This window comes from Aquarana catesbeiana, linkage group LG01 (genome assembly GCF_042186555.1).
Source record: "Aquarana catesbeiana isolate 2022-GZ linkage group LG01, ASM4218655v1, whole genome shotgun sequence".
Classification (NCBI taxonomy): Eukaryota; Metazoa; Chordata; class Amphibia; order Anura; family Ranidae; genus Aquarana; species Aquarana catesbeiana.
In genome coordinates, this window is record NC_133324.1 from 452,966,307 (window position 1) to 452,978,590 (window position 12,284).

The following is a 12,284-nucleotide window of genomic DNA, read 5'->3' on the forward strand; positions in this document are numbered from 1 at the left end:
CTTTTTTGTGTATCCAGGAATGTAGGAGGAGCTTGGGGCCTTCATTTAATATGGGCGTGGTTTTACAAGAAGATTAATCATGTGTTTCCATCAGGGACCTAAAAGCAAAGAAGGGGTTAATCATGATCTGCTTCCTTTCTTTGCTATCCCCAGTGGGAATGCATCTGGCCATTAAAGGGTTATTCATGCATTTCCACCAGGGATCGGCTAGCATTGAAATTGTTAATAAGCATGACTTCCAACATATGGATATTCTGGCAAAGAAAGGCTTATATACACACTTCCAACTCATCTGCCAGCAATGAAAGTGTAAATGTCCAGTCACCAGGGATCTTCTAGCAAAGGGTTAATCTTGTGCTTGGCTTCTATTCCTATCACCACAGTATGGAGCTGCCACAGCACTTACTAGACTGTCTCCACTCTTTTATCTCTCTGCAGCCTGACAGCTCACAACACCTGCACACAGACAGCCCAGCACAATCACTTCCGAGGCTTCTTACACCCCCTCTCTGAGTCCTGCCCAATCACTGCGTTGCAGAAGGCTCTACCTGACCCCCCATCAGTAGGTCCCCAGTACTGACAGCCACCTGAACAGCTCGGCTGCTGAGGGAGAAGGCAGGGGGAGGGATCTGCATCCCCAGTGTGCTGAATGCCTAATGCCGCGTACACACGTTTGGACATTCCGACAACGAAATCCTGGATTTATTTCTGACGGATGTTGGATGAAACTTGTCTTGCATACACACGGTCGCACAAAGGTTGTTGGAAATTCCAGAACACGCTGACGTACAACACGTACGACGGCACTATAAAGAGGAAGTTCAATAGCCAGTGCGCCACCCTTTGGGCTCCTTTTGCTAATCTCATGTTAGTAGAAGTTTGGTGAGAGATGATTCGCGCTTTTCAGCCTCGTGCTTTTCAGATCATACTGCTCTTCAGTTTGTGCTTGCGGGTTCGTATCTGGTTTTCAGTGCATGTAGTGCGTATTTTTATAGTACGTATTTGATCTTCAGTGCGTTCTTGTCCGCTCCTTTCTGATTTTCAGCTCTCTCTTCTCAGGCCTTTCTAAATTTCAGTGCGTTCTGTTAGTTCGTTCTGACCAGCCGGCCATTTTGAAGCCATGTTGTGGTTACGTACTCATCATAGAGTTTGTGCTATGCAGGGGCTTGGTGTTGGGGTTCTTACTTTGACCCAAGCCCAGTCCATGAACAGGGGAGGAGTTCATGGACGAAGAATTGGTTGCTCCAGCGTGACCAATTCTCTCTTATGCCTTTGTTGCGGGAGAGCCGTGAGAATAATCCTTATTTCAGGAATTATCTCCGGATGATGGACCCCGTTTTTCACCATTTGTTGGCTTTGCTTTCCCCTTATATTACGAAGCAGAACACCTGCATGCGGCAAGCCATCACTCCCGAGCAGAGGCTAATCACCACCTTGCAGTACTTGACGATGGGGAGAAGTCTGCAGGACATCAAATTCTCGACAGGCATCTCCCCCCAGGCTCTGAAAATCATTATTCCAGAGACCTGTTCTGCCATAATTAGGTCCTACAGAAGGACTATATTAAGGTAAGATTTCTCCTTTAACATCACATTCTATGTATTTAATGTTTGCTGATGTATTGCATTTATTTTATCATTCCATAATTACCATGATTGTAATACGCTGTGAATGTCCCCTTTGTCTTCATGCATGCTGAAAGTTTTTAAAGTTTTTTGTCCTTCATGCATATTTGCCTTCACTAACCTCCCTAGCATGCTATCCTGGGCCCATGCACACCTAGCCTAGTCACTTAACAATGTATTTTGTCAGCTCCATGGTATTGCTTTACCGTAAACACCCCTAAAATATGTACAAATGTTATTTGTGTCCTTAAATTCATGCAGAGTGCCAGAGGCTATTTTTTCCAAAGTCATTTGGAACCCTCCGTCCCCCCAATCGCTAAGTCAACCGATCCCAATACTCTATCTGCTGACTTTGCCAAACCCATACACACTATACCTACCTCTTTTGTGGTCATATTTATGGATGAATTCACCAAAGCATGCAGTGAAAGGGCCTGCCTGAATACTTTCAAATGGTACTGTTTCAAGTTGTGTTCTCCTATTATCTTGATAGGTAATTGCAGAATGTAAAAATGTGCTTCAATTTGTACAGTGTGTATTTATATTTTTGTATTATGACACTTCTTACCTGTCCAGTGGGCTGCCAATAGTGTAACTAAGGAGGGGCTGGCCAAAGTAACACATATTATTTATGCATTCAGCTCTCAATGAAGTGGAGAGGGTTACCTGTCCAAAACATCTCCCCCCCTAAAATTTTTACAATGGGCCATCAGAGGGGGTAAGGAATCTGATAAGTGGATGTTATATTTTTGTCTTTAAATACTCCTTCAAATAAATGTTATACTGATGTTGGCCAAGAAGATGTTTGTGTCTAATCTGCTTGCAATGTTATGTGCAAAAGTACTTTTATTTTTTTCTTGTTTCCCTCCACAGTTTCCTTCAACGCCACAGGAATGGCAGACTGTGGCTTCCCAATTTGCCCAGCGGTGGGACGTGGGACTTTCCCAACTGTGGAGGGGCAATTGACGGAAAACACGTCCACATAGTGCCACCCCCCAACTCGGGGTCATACTATTACAACTATAAGGGGTTTAATAGTATTGTGATGTTGGCAGTGGTGTCGGCGACATACGAGTTTTTGTATGTGGACGTGGGGAAGATCGCATCGGTCGGATGGTGGAGTCATCGCCCAGACTGAGTTCTACAGATGGCTCCAGAGTGGTGGCTTGGGATTGCCACCTCCGGTAGACAATGTGGCTGGTCTTCCATTCATTTTTGTCACTGATGAAGCGCTTGGGCTGGGTGATCACCTGATGTGGCCGTTCCTGATGAGGACCCTCACCCCAGACCAAAGGGTTTTTAACTACTGGCTGGCCAGAGCCAGATAAGTGGTGGAGAATGCTTTCGGGATAATGGCCAGCCTGTTACGCCTATTTCTTACACCAATCAACATGGTGGAATATAAACGTAACCATATAATACTTGCATGCTGCATTCTACACAACTTTTTAAGGAGAAATGCTATGAACTATGTGGCCTCAGTTGGGCCTGAGGCCGGATTTCAAGAACAAGCCCTGACGGCGCTTAAAGCTGGCCGTCCTGGCTTGCCCCCCCAAAGCGCCCGCGAGGTCCGTCTAAAACATATGGAGTACTTTGCGGGTAGGGGGGCCATTGATATGCCAGAAAATGTTTAAGAAACATTTTTATAATAAATTTTTAATTTAAACTGAAATAAGATTTCCTTTGATTTACTGCTTGTTTTTCTTTTAGCTGTCTCCTAGGTTATCCAATGGGCTTTACTTTTGGCCATTTTCTTCAATAGTGCAAACGTAATTTCTTTATACATGAGGTGACAATCTCTTCTTCAGCTAACTATTATTATATTGTGGGTCTGCTACACACACACAGCTTGTTTTTGTTGTTAATGTATGTAATGCATTAACGATGAAAATATTCATCATTTTCAGCACCATGAATTTAATTTGAGTCACGAAAATGGCCTGATTGGGGCACATTTTAAAGAACTGTGGGTGTTATTTACTAAAGGAAAATCCACTTTGCACTACAAGTGCACTGCAAAAGTGCACTTGAAACTGCACTGAAAGTGGATTTGCCTTTAGTAAATAACCCCCATTGTCACTGTAAACACCAAATTACTCCAAAAACTGCGATTAAGCATTGAAAGAAGAAGCCACACATTGTTGAGTAGAAAACATTTTACTCATTACTCATTTACTCAAACATTCACATGTGCGTTAGAAAAGGGTTTTTGAACAAACCAACATATTTTTAGAATTTTTTTTGTTTGACAGTAGAAATACCCTTTTTTGGGGTAAACAGGCATGTTTAAAACCATAAAACAATACACAACTCAATACACAACTCAGGAACTTACAAAGTTCAACTTTGATAAATTGAAGGCAATATCAGACATTAGTATGTCCAAACTGTGTTGATCTTACCTTCATCAGATGGGGTGATGTCACCCCTGTAAAAGCCAAATTTTAAAGATGCACACAAATTGAGAGTCAAAATGGGGATTTCCCTCCTGATCCCATGCCTAATGTCAACATGTGCTAGCTCCCATCACGGGGATCAATGGACGTGTGCAACCCCTTCCTCTCAGCTACTTTAGTTGCGAGGAAGGGGTTGCACCCACAAAACGCGTATATTGATATCCCGTGATGGCAGATAGCACACGTTGACACACTGTGTGCATCTTCAATATTTGGCTTTCAATATACTTTAAAAAAGTTAGAAAAATAATAAAAATATAAACTATTTGAATAATTTTGGTATGTTTTCAATTCTGCCTAAAACATCAATGATGTTTTTGAGTTTTTTTTCAACATCATTGATGTCTTCCTTGATCTTCTGTAAATCCTTATTGCACACCATGATCTCCCCGATGAGGATGTGTGCACTTGCACTTGTGAAATTAGTTTCTTTTTCCACAACATCCACATCACCTAAAATTAAAAAACACACCATGTATTATAAATATGCAGGCATACATCTAATACCTAAAGCTGTGGTCTCAGACACCCACCTGTTATGGTCACTATTTCACCCAATTCATAAACCTCTCCTTCCTCCACATTCTCTGGTTGTAGTGTGGGGATTTCCCCTTCTATAGGAGGTTGTGGGTCCCTGGTGTCCTCTGATGTCCCGAGTCTTTTCTCCCCTATGTGAATAAAAAAAGGTATACTTAGCACACAGATATTTGAGGGCAGAAATAGTAATATGAAACATTGCTTGGACGTGTCGTCCAGTTGTCTGTTTTGGCAGAGTTCCAAGCTGAAGACATGATTTTTTCCCTTTCTTAAAGCTGGAATACTTAACTTTTTTGGTAAAGTATCACACATGTAGAGACCCCTAGTATCCACTGGAGCACCTGTGAGAGACACCCTAAAAAGTTTGTTCTGGTGTCCCACACTAGTGCTCCTGCATCCAGATGTGTAAACAGCTGCTGAGTGTCCTCTCCTTACACTGAAACAAGTTTGCATTTCATTCTAGTTACAAACCCATCTAGACAACAATGTACTAAACTTCTTTTAATACAAATAGGCATGAACAAATGTAGTTAACCTGCATCTGCCAAAAACATCGTATTAGTGAGCGAACGAATGATGTTTACTACGAACGATTACTGTGCCAGCGAACCTGAAACTTGCCATTTTAAACTGTACAACAGTAAAGAAAAGCACATGGAGCAGCACAAACGTAATAATAATAATAATAATAATAGGGACACACAACAAAATACTTACTTTTTTGCAGCACTCTCTTGATTCTTCTGTACTGATCCTGCTCCCTCAATTTAAGGTCTGACCATCGTTTCCGCAGTTGATCCTTGGATTGCCGTACCCCAAAATTGTTCTGCAGACTTCTCACAACTTTAGCCATGATCTTGGCTTTTCTCACATTTGGGTTTGGGTAAGGTCCATGCTTCCCGTCATAATCGGCTCTCTTCAAGATGTCCACCATCTCCACCATCTCTACAAAGGACATATTTAAGGCCTTAAATCTCCTCCGGCATTGGGACATTTGTGGCTCCGGGCTTTCGTCGTCCTCCTCATTGCTGCTCTCCTCTGCATGCACTTGCACTTTCTTCGCCATGTGCTCTCCCTCTGCGCCGAAAGAGAAGGGACAGGGAATAGACTAGAAAGAAGGTCAGGGGTGGGCGGAGTTTCACGCATGCGCAGTGTATATAAAGCGTAACATGTGTGCATCGTACGTATGATCTGTGAGCGGAGGATGGAATAGCGTAAGCGCCAATTGTGATAACGAAGGTACAATTTGAACTTGGGGCATCAGTGGTCTATACTGCTTCTAGATTGAAGCCTATATTGGGACAAGATTAGGAGAGTTTAGACTGCGTTTTTTTTCAGACCAGACTGAAATCAGGCCATCACTCCCAACCCTTCCTTCTACATTTCCTTTCACTCTTCCTTCCACCTCAGATGAGGCTTCCAAAGTCCAACCTAGGCCTTCCACCCAGGAAGAAGATGTGGAGGAGCCCAACTTGAGTCAGGTATAGCATTGTTTAACATATTTCTCAAAATTGTGTTTGATTGATGAACAATAAACTAAAACTATGTCCCATTTTCATACACAGGAAAGCCTCAGCCAGGAGGAGGCTGTGGAAAGTGGCAGCCAGGAAGTGGTGGGGGAAAGTGGCAGGCAGGAGGTAGCAGGGGAAAGTGGCAGCCAGTAGGTAGTGGGGGTAAGTGGCAGCCAGGAGGTGACCAGGCCCAGTAGCCTGACTGAATCCCAGGTTCCTCCCCTCCGCCTTCCAACAAAAAGGCCCAGGGAGGGGAGTAACGTGGAGGAGTCAACGCTTTCTTTGATTCAGGAGGCTCAGAGCTCAGAACCACCCCCAATCTTCAAGAGGCCTATGCCTGCATGATAACCAGCAAAATGCAGGAAATTGAGGTGGGCTGCGTCTATTTTGTGAGGAAGTGATCTATCTGGCCCTAAATAAAGGGGTTGAGGGGCAAAATCACAAGCAAAACCCATCTGTGTGAGTTGGACCATCCTCCTCCTCCTCCACCTCCTGCCACAACTCCAACACCACAGCCACAAAATATGCAGGCTGTTGTATGACCACAGCCTCGGGACATATATGTCATCTGCTGCTGTTCCTGATCTCTTGGCATCCTGGACCGGATTGTGCTTCCTATTAAACTGACTCCTCAGGCTACCAATTTTGCCTGTCAAATAATTGATTTTTGCCCTGGGGTACAAAGGCTTCGCCAATTTCACCAGTTTATCCAGCTTTGCTGTCCTCTTTATTTCGTTATGACTCCTAATAAATGCCTAGTTTATTTTCACAAATACTTGCCTATGTGTTTTAGTTCAAAAAGGACAGTTTGTTTGTGAGCAGGCAGGTACATTTCAAAAATACAATGTCAAATTAACAAGGGACACCAACACCAAACAACCTCCTTGAGGTTAAAAAATACTAGATAATAATGGTGTTGTGGTAACTTGACACGCAAAACGACAAAAAATATTATGGAGATCACTAGAAATAATAAATAAATAATTAGATAAATAAACAGGAGATCTTGAGAAAAAGTAATTAAAAAAGATCACTATAAAAATACATTCTAAACATTATTATGGAGATCTGATGAAAAAAAAAAATATATTATTCAGGAATTCACGAGAAATAATAAAGAAATCAGTTTGTCAGAACTCTGTGTGAATATCAGCAGCAAACCAACTTCATTATACTAGCATTCTAAAGAAGAAGAGAATGTGCTGCATTAAAAGATTAAAAACTTTGCAGCATGACGAATGTGCTATTTCCATTACGAATGCTAGCTTTACCAGACCGAACGCTTCCGTCTCATACTTGATTCAGAGCATGCGTGGAATTTTGTGCGTCACCAGCTCTCAAATTTTGTTGGTCGGAAATTCCGACAAAAAATGTCCGATGGAGCCTACACACTATCGGAATTTCTGACAACAAGCTCACATCGAACATTTGTTGTCGGAAATTTTGATGTGTAGAATGTAGAATATCAGTTTAGTGTGACTGTAGAGATAGTTCAGTCAGTGTGAGTGTAGTATGACCACCATTCATCTTTATATTAGTGTGAATCTAGGACTAGTTCAGTCAGTGTGAGTGTAGTGTGACCACCATTCATCTTTACATTAGTGTGAATCTAGGGATAGTTCAGTCAGTGTGAGTGTAGTGTGACCACCATGCATCTTTACATTAGTGTGAATCTAGGGATAGTTCAGTCAGTGTGAGAGTGTAGTGACCGTTTTACACAGTATATTTCATTGCATTACTGCAAGTCTAACCCAGTATATTTCAGTGCGTTACTGCAAGTTTAACGCCATATATTTCAGTGCATTACGTGTAATTTAACGCAGTACATTTCTGTGCATTAATGCATGCTTAACACAACATATTTCAGTGTGTTACCTTCGTTTAATGCAGTATAGTTCAGTGCATTACTGCAAGTTTAATGCTGTATATTTCAGTGCGTTATATGCCGTTTAACGCAGTACATGTCTGTGCATTAGTGCAGGTTTAACGCCGTATATTTCAGTGTGTTACGCAAGTTTAATGCCGTATATTTCAGTGCATTACTGCAAGTTTAATGCCGTATATTTCAGTGCGTTACTGCAAGTTTAACGCCATATATTTCAGTGCATTATCTTGCATAACTTGAAAGAAGTTTGTTTGAAATCTTTGCAATTTATTAAAAATAAAAACCAAAAAATTCACATGTAAATAACGAACATGTGAATAACTCTATGTTACATTATTTACAGTATTCACAGCCTTTGCCATGACACTCAAAATTTAACTCAGGTGCATCCTGTTTCCACTGATCATCCTTGAAATGTTTCTACAACTTGATTGGAGTCCACCTGTGGAAAATTCAGTTGATTGGACATGATTTGCAAAGGCACACACCTGTCTGTTTAAGGTCCCACAGTTAACAGTGAATGTCAGAGTACAAACCAAGACATGAAGTCCAAGGAATTGTCTGTAGACCTCTGAGACAGGATTGAGGCACAGATCTTGGGGAAGAGTACAGAACAATTTCTGCAGCATTGAAGGACCCAATGAGCACAGCAGCCTCCATCATCTGTAAATGGAAGAAGTTTGGAACTACCAGGGTTCTTCCTAGAGCAGGCCGACTGCGACAGAGCTCCAGCGTTTCTCTGTGGAGAGTGGAGAACCTTCCAGAAGAACCATCTCTACAGCACTCCACCAATCAGGCCTGTATATTAGAGTGATCAGATGGAAGTCACTCCTCAATAAAATGTACATGACAGCCTGCCTGGAGTTTGCCAAAAAAACATATGAAGGACTCTCAGACCATGAGAAACAACATTTTCTGGTCTGATGGAACAAAGATTGAACATTTTGGCCTGAATGGCAAGTGTCATGTCTAGAGGAAACCAGGCACCACTCATCACCTGACCAATACCGTCCCTACAGTAAAACATGGTGGTGGCAGCATCATGATGCGGGGATGTTTTTCAATGGCAGGAACTGGGAGACCAGTGAAGAGCAAACTCCATGCGGGCTTTCATGTGTCTTGCACTGAGGAGAGGCTTCCGTCGGGCCACTCTGCCATAAAGCTCCGACTGGTGGAGGGCTGCAGTGATGGTTGATTTTCTAAAACTTTCTCCCATCTCCCGACTGCATCTCTGGAGCTCAGCCACACTGATCTTTGGGTTCTTCTTTACCTCTCTCACTAAGGCTCTTCTCCCCCGATAGCTCAGTTTGGCCAGACGGCCAGCTCTGGGAAGGGTTCTGGTCGTCCCAAATGACTTCCATTTAAGGATTATGGAGGGCACTGTGCTCTTAGGAACCTTAAGTGCAGCAGAATTTTTTTTGTAACCTTGGCCAGATCTGTGCCTTGCCACATTTCTGTCTCTGAGCTCCTCAGGTAGTTCCTTTGACCTCATGATTCTCATTTGCTCTGACATGCACTGTGAGCTGTAAGTTCTTATATAGACAGGTGTGTGACTTTCCTAATCAAGTCCAATCAGTATAATCAAACACAGCTGGACTTAAATGAAGGTGTAGAACCATCTCAAGGATGATCAGAAGAAATGGGCAGCACCTGAGTTAAATATATGAGTGTCACAGAAAAGGGTCTGAATACTTAGGAGCATGTGATATTTCAGTTTTTCTTTTTTAATAAATCTGCAAAAATGTCAACAATTCTGTGTTTTTCTGTCAATATGGGGTGCTGTGTGTACATTAATGAGGAAAAAAATGAACTTAAATGATTTTAGCAAATGGCTGCAATATAACAAAGAGTGAAAAATTTAAGGGGGTCTGAATACTTTCCGTCCCCACTGTATATATATATACAGGGCTTTTTTTCAGCGGGAACACAGGGGAACGCAGTTCTGGCACCTCTTGGACTGACTGTATGTAATGGCAAGGGGTGCTGGCGTGTGCTGCAGGGTATTGATTGCTCACTGCTGGGGATCTATTTTTGCAAGGGGGGTCTATTGTTGCTGGGGAGGTCTATTGTTGCTGGTGGGGGACCTATTGTTGCTGGGGGGGTCTTATGTTGCTGGGGAGTCAGTTGTTGTTGAAAGAGATCTACTGTTGGGGGAGGGGTCTATTGTTGATGGCAGCCAGACAGACTATTAATGCTGGCTGTGCGGAGATCTGTTAATGCTGCAGGGAGTCTATTGTTGCTGGCGGGGAAATTTTGTTGTGGTTGGTCTATTGTTGTTAGGGGGATCTTTTGTTACTGGCTGCAGGGGATCTATTTTACTGCTTTTCTTGATATTATTAACAAATTCCATACAAATTACTTAGCACTTCAAAATGATACTTGGTTCTATATTGTCTAAAAGGGACTGTACTGGGAGGTGGGTAGGCGCACAGAAAAGGGGTAACTCGGAAAGGGGGAGTTCCTGAACCTATTGTCTGAGAAAAAAAGCCCTGTATATATACACATATATATATATATGTATATGCAGCACCCTTGTCCTAAACAGGGCTGCTAGTAAATTTAGCTGTGATAGGTGGTAACTAGCCTTTTTAATTTGTAGTCTTTGATCCACTGGTTTCTTTCCTAAGCTTGAGTTTAAATTGTAGTCTCTCTCTTCCGTCAATAGGTGACACTGTTGCCTTTGGCATTAGGATGATAGATTACAGTGAATTCAGGTTATGAGTAAATATGTTGTCTCAGACAATTAGCAGGAGTTTCCTTTGGCCGCTTTGCATGCTGGGATAAGCAATTTATTTGGGAGAAGTCATGTGATTGGGGTTCTTTCCACCCAGGCTGTGGACTGGGTGGGCGTGTGAGGAGCAGCAGCAGCAGAGGTGTAGACCTGAAGCCTGGGGCCTAACCACGTGTATAGAGGCTTAGGCTGAGGGGAGCCTGATCATTGCCGGAGGTAAAGGAGAAGCAGATGCCAGAGAGACGCCCACTCCTATTGCCCGAGGCAAGTTTATAAGGGATGGAGTTCTGAAGGAGTACCAGAGCAGATGCTTCACTAGCTGGAGATGGTGAAGTGAGTGGGAAAGCTTCAGTAGAGACTTATCCAGGAATACAGCGTGTAGCTGTGAGTAAAGCTTGAAGGAGTACAGTGGGTAGCTGTAAGTAGAGCTTGAAGATAAGTACAGCGAGTAGCTGTGAGTCAAACCTGAGGGATCTAGCGGGTAACAGAGTCTGAGGAACCCAGCGGATAGCGTGAGTGAAACTTGAAAGAATACAGTGGGTAGCTGTGAGTTTAGCTTGAGGCATCCAGCAGGTAGCTGTGAGTCCAAGAAGTCCAGTGGGATACTGTGAGCTGAACTTGAAGAATACAGTGGGATACTGTGAGTGAAGCTTGAGAAGTCCAGCAGACAGCTGGGAGCTAAGCTTGAAGATCTACAGTTACATAGTTACATAGTAGGTGAGGTTGAAATAAGACACAAGTCCATCAAGTCCAACCTATGTGTGTGATTTCAGTATTACATTGTATATCCCTGTATGCTGTGGTCGTTCAGGTGCTTATCTAATATTTTTTTTTAATTATTGATGCTGCCCGCTGAAACCACTGCCTGTGGAAGAGAATTCCACATCCTAACCACTCTTACCGTAAAGAACCCTTTACGCAGTTTGAGGTTAAACCATTTTTCTTCTAATTTTAGTGAATGGCCGTGTGTCTTATAAAATTCCCTTTTTGCTGAAAAGTTAGATCCCTATAGTGGGGTCACCAGTACGGTATTTGTACATTAAAATCGCATCCCCTCTCAAGTGTCTCCTCTTTAGAGAGAACAAGTTCATTGCAAGTAACCTTTCCTCATAACTAAGGACCTCCAGTCCCTGTATTAGTTTTGTTGCCCTTCTCTGGACTCTCTCCAGTTCCAGCACATCCTTCCTGAGCACTGGTGCCCAGAACTGGACAGCATACTCCAGGGGCAGCCAGACCAGAGTCTTGTAGAATGGGAGAATTATCATTTAATCTCTGGAGTTAATCCCCTTTTTAATGCATGCCAATATTCTGTTTGCTTTGCTTGCAGCAGCTTGGCATTGCATGCCATTGCTGAGCCTGTCATCTACTAGGACCCCCAGGTCCTTTTCCATCCTAGATTCCCCCAGAGGTTCTCCCCCTAGTGAGTAGATTGCATTCATATTTTTGCCACCCAAATGCATTATTTTACATTTTTCTACATTAAACCTCATTTGCCATGTAGTTGCCCACCCCATTCATTTGTTCAGATCTCCTTGCAAC